Below are 6,000 nucleotides of genomic sequence, written 5' to 3' on the forward strand. Positions count from 1 at the left end.
TGGCTGTGTTCTCGTAGAACTGTGGTTACAGGTGAGACCCATCAGGTTTGGCTTTTATATGGGCAATGATGGTCCAAATTTGGCTCTTCAAGCTTGCATGTGAATGAGTCATATCCCCAGCTCCAGCTGGATGCTTGTTTAAATGAAAAACATAAGCAATGCAAATCAAGGTTTACTACAGTAGTACCAGACTAACCCATAAATGCTGAGCTGGGATGATTGGCACCTTGATTTGGTATGCTTTGAACTGTACCTGTAGTCTATCATGCTATTATATTTTGTATTTGAAACCATTCTACTAGTTACTTAGCCATATTGCCTAGCAGCCACAACCATCAGGATCCCGTTCCCAGTTCCCATCCTACCTGTTTGCTTCATTAATGCTAGAGTGGTCTTCCTAATAACTCTGATTTTTTTTCCAGGAAGATCCCACAGCCTGCTCCTGGCTGCCATTACCAGATACAGTTCTTTAGTGACCCCTGGTCTTGAATACTGCCACTCTTTCTGTTATGCATTAGGACACCCTTTCCCTAGAAGACTGAATTAACTGCACACACACACACACACACACACACACACACACACACACACACACACAGATGATGCCATTTAGTGTGTAGAAACTTTTATGCTCACATGCCTTTGTGCAAGCCATTCTCTTAGCCCAGAATGCATTCCTGACCTGAATAAGTTCCTTTTCGCAATTAATGTGAATAGGTACCTGAGAAAAAGTGACAAGAGAGGCAGTGCTTATTTTAGCACAATTGGAGATAGACACAGTAATGGATGTGTCAGGCTAGTGGCTATACTGCATTGGCCATCAAGAAGCAGAGTGGTGAATGCTGTTCTCCATCTCACAGTCATATCTTTCTTTTTATATTCAATCTGGACCATGGCTGGTAGAATATTGACACCTGCATTCAGGGTCAGTCTTCTATCTTTAGATAAAACTGTCTGGAATCAGGGGCCATAAATGCCCAGGGGTAGAGGATTCCCTTGATTTTTCTCCTACCTGAAGATGGAATAATTCACTCCTCTTTTAGAGTAAGTCAGCATGAAATTACCTATCTGTGTGTTTGTCAATTAGGTGACCAATTGAAAGTACCATCATTCAATGATAAAAGTAATAAGGAATGTATAAGTAAGTCATTTAGGTTTGGAATTGCTCAAAATAAGTCTTCTTGCTTTTTCAATCTATAGTTACATCCAATGAGATTTAGTCTGCTGTATGTGGCTCCTTTAGAAGACCTGAGAGTTGCTGATTTATGAAGTGTATGAATTCATCTCTAACAGTCCCAAATGCTGAGGAAGTAAAAATGAGACTCCAGTTGCTTGTCTAGTGGGGGCTGTTCAATGTTTCCAGGGTGGTGTCTTGATGATTCTTTCTCCAAAGGAGATGTGTTGTTCCCACATGGTAGAAGGAAGGCTAAAGGGAACAAGGTCCCTCTATGAAGCTCTTTACCCTAATACTCAATCCTTTTCATGAGGGATAAGTTTTCATGGTCTAATCATCTCAAGTTCCCACTTCTCATTGTATTTCATGGTCAATGCCTGTGTCTGAAAAGGACACAATTCAGAAATAGCACCAATGTCCTCTTCATAACAACCTTTCAGAAATGCTCTCATGAAAACAGGGAGGAATAATATGTCACTAGCCATTTGGGTATCGTTTAGCTCAGTTAAGGTATTACTTACAATTAATAACCACAATTATATTTAAACACAAAGTCCTATTCCCACATGATCCCCCTACTCCTTCCATGGAGAGCAAAGTCTAGCTTCCACCTGTCACTCAATGGCAATGTGCCTTCACCTGGGACCAGCGGCAGCAGTGTTCAGCACACATTCACCATAACTAATAGTTGATGTCGCAGGGTGTAATAACTGTAGTTGATACAGAGGAATTCCTCCAGACTGCAGAAGTGATGTGCTGGCTTCTTCAAAGAAGGGTGAGGGAAATGGCCAGGTATTGGCACCTGTCTGTCATTGATATTTCTCAACCTAAGCTTTCCCAGGATCCTTAGGTAGAGGCACATAAAGAACAGTGTGTGAAGGACACACACATCCATTGTATCCCATACTTTCAGGGACTCTAAGTCAATATTTATTCAGTCTCTGGAAATTTGTTGACATTTTAGCTAGTTTTCTAAATCCTGTCTTGTCACTTTCCCTCCCGTAGTCTACTGAAAGCTTAAGAAAGAAAGAAAGAAAGAAAGAAAGAAAGAAAGAAAGAAAGAAAGAAAGAAAGACCAATGTTTCCTTGATCCTCTGAGAGATTTGGGAAATTGTATTGCTTTATTGTCTTATATAATCAAAATTCTGATATTCTAAATGAAAGGTAAGATATTACTAAATATTTTGTTTTTGTGCAATGAGGTGAGCATTCCTGGGAACTTGTAATAAGCTAAGTAAAAGCAGAAGTCTCTAACCCACACAGATTATTTCCATTCATTATTTTTTTACACTACACCAAGAAATCTTTGTAGGAACCATAACTAGGTTTACTACATTCTTTTTAATGACTGCATAATTGTCCATAAATCATGCAAGTAATTTTATGTTTACACATGAGCATACTTCTTAATAAAAATTGATTAGAGAAAATATAGTTTAATATCAAAATGGTACATTAAAGTTGATATTAAAATACTAGGAATTGTTAAAGGGAATGATTTGGCTTTTGAGTGTAAATTCAGTTACAGAAGGGAAAATATTCAAGTAATGTTAAAATTACAGAATTATAGTAAGCCAAGGCATAAATACTTTATTAAAGATAAGTTAGGTAGGAGATACAGGTAACAGTAATGCTCATATTTCTGCCATTGCTACAGTAGAACTCGTAAACACCTATAAATGAAACTTTGGAAATTAACATCAAATTTAATTATTATTTATTTTACCTAGACCCCTTTCTGACTATCAGGAACACATATCTTATAAAAGTCATTATTTCTGCACCTACAGTTTGTGAAGAATAATTGCATCACAGTAGTTGGAGCACATCAGGATCTGGACTCAGCAAGGACTTCATTAAGTCCTGACTGAGTTTCAATTTCAAGAGCAAGTGAATACTTCTTATATTGAGAAGGATTCCATACGGGCTGAAGGAACTCTTTAAAATGGATGCAAACATGAAAAAAAAAACACCCTAAATTACAGAAAGTACCTAGCACAGATACGCATGTGTATTTCTAATATTTTGTTACTATTTTTGGTGTTAATATAACATGTAGCAAACCAGAATTTCCAATGTCAATTGGCAAACAGCCAGGTTAGGGATCGCAGAAGTAAATTTTTATCATTTAAAAGGGCATTTATGAAAAAATAGGGATACATCACAACAGCATTTGTATCTCACTTACAGTTTGCATCTCTCACTGCCTACCTGTCTTTTCATGCTAAGTAATTAAAGTACCATGTACTTCATATCACATTGAGATAGCTAAGGTGTATTAAGCTGTGCAAGGTATTAAGTAACTCCAACTTTCTAAGCCATTAGAGGCGTTGCTGTGGCTAATACATTCTAGCTGTGTAGCCATTATTTCAATGGTAGGCAAGTGATTCAGGCTGATCTTCCATCAGGGAGCCTTGACTATCAATAAAACAAAAAAGGGAGCTTTCACACTTAGCATAGCAGATGCATATGTGATGGTTTTGCACAGGAGTGACTCAGTGCTTCTCTCTCGTCACCACACTCAGTCCCAGGGACATCATCTCAACCTCACTGATGCGTGGAGATCAGGGAATTTTGTTTCATCCCTCAGAGCTACCCCAAAAGAAGTTTTTGATAAATATAGTGTATTTCTCTTGTAGATGTACTAATTTTAAATGAGGCTTTACAAATTAAGTAAAGAAAGAAACATACAACTAAAACAAATTAACAATTTAGGTTTATCAGTACAAAAATAGTTAACATTTCAGCGTTTACTTCTAACATTTCTATGGTTAAATTTTACCTGGTTTAACAGCATAACATCCACCACACTTCATATGTTGCGTACATGAGTAAATGTGATTTCACTTCTTCCTGTATGAAACCCTAACCATGCCATCATTTGCTTAACTGTTTCTGTCATTGATACTTATCTCTGATGTTTGATTATTTGACAATGATTATATCTTAGAACTATCTATTTGAATTTCAAATACTGTCCTTGAGATCAGTTGGAAAAGTACAATTATTCTTTCAAAGTATTTGGACGTTTTTAAGACATCGAAAACCTATTTCAATATTATCTTCCAACAATTTTAAATTTCTAATCCCACTAGTGTACAGAAGAGCATGCATATTTGAAGCCTCTAATTAATTCTAATTTATTAAATTAAGGCACAAAACTCAAACATAACTATTGAGTGTTGGATCACCAATGGTGTTCTCTTCCCCAGGGACAGTTTCTCCCAGTGTCAGCATTCTTTAGTTGCCTTCAATTCCATGTAGGGTTGAGGCCGCCCTCATCCACTTTGGATGTCTATTGGTGTCATCTTTTTCAGTTCAGGGTCTTTGTGGGTGTATCTCTGGCATTATGAAGAGACATAGTCTCACAGCAATGCCCCTTATTCACAAAATGCCTCTCACAAAATGATCTCTCTCTCTCTCTCTCTCTCTATATATATATATATAGATATAGATATAGATATAGATATAGATATAGATATAGATATAGATATAGATATAGATATAGATATAGATATAGATATAGATATAGAGATGATATATATATATATATATATATATATATATATAGAGAGAGAGAGAGAGAGAGAGACAGAGAGACAGAGACAGAGAGAGAGAGAAATAAAAATATGGTTTCCTTTGCCTCATGATGAGCAGGAGTTGAGACTTTCTAATAAGTGTGTTTTCTGTTACTGGTTTGTTCATCACCAGACTTCCTGGATGAGTGGATTTGAGTTCCATCATTTTCTATAACATAATACAACTATAAAAATCCTGAGATTTATAGTTCAGACTGAAGTTATATGTCAGTATTCCCTTCTCTCCTCCATTCTCCAGACACATGCACATAATTTGCTAGGCTCAGGAAGGGAGAATAACATTTTTGACTCCTCCATCAAGGACTCAACTTTATGATTCTTCTGGTTTGCATCACTTGGCTGTAGTAAACATTTGCATTGCAAAGCTCTCTTCATAAACATTGCCTAAAGGATCAGTAGCTTCAACCTTACTGGATACAGGCTTATTTACTATCTGCCTGTGTTTTGCACTAATCACAGTGTTTTCCTTATGGGGGTTTAGCTTTTCTACCCCGATGATGACTGCAATAGTCAACCATTAATAATGGATGTGCATCTGTTTTCAGAGCAGGGAGCCAGAGTGAGTTTAGGCATATACTAAATGAATTCAGCTGCATCACTCAGCTAAAAGGATTCTGGGCTGTGAGGGAAACATCCAAAAATATGGCATTTCCTATATGACTGTCTGGGATTTCCAAAATACAAGTCTTGTTAACAGAAATCCACTCCCGACAAATTATTTTGCATTCTTTGATTTTCTTTTTCTCTCAACGCCCCCTCCCACATTGTTCTGAGGTCATCATGACCTGGTTCTTCTGTGTTCCATCTATAATATGCTGAAGAAACAGAATGAGTTGGATACACAATCCACATAGGAATATTCATTCCCTTCTACCACTCTCTGAGCGGAGCGTCAATAAGCAGCTGTTTGGGAAGGTGCCGTGACAGTGTAGCATCTGCAGCTTCTAAGTGATGTCTTTGTCAAGCATGCACTTCACCCAGCTACACTGCTGGATGTTACAGTACAACATGGAAGATCACCCCAGTGTGGACTCCTGGGGTATGCTCACACATGGCTTGAGTCCACCAAAAGGAAAGCTTGTAAATTGTGATTTCAAAGAGATTGATGATGTATGTGGAATATTCTTTCAGAGTGCCAAAGAGGTGCTTGTTCCTGAGGCTTGAAAACTATGTTTCTGGAAGATATTTTTTTCATTAAAGTTGATGATGTTGCTGCAACTCTGCAAC

Source organism: Cricetulus griseus, assembly GCF_003668045.3.
Source record: "Cricetulus griseus strain 17A/GY chromosome 1 unlocalized genomic scaffold, alternate assembly CriGri-PICRH-1.0 chr1_0, whole genome shotgun sequence".
NCBI lineage: Eukaryota > Metazoa > Chordata > Mammalia > Rodentia > Cricetidae > Cricetulus > Cricetulus griseus.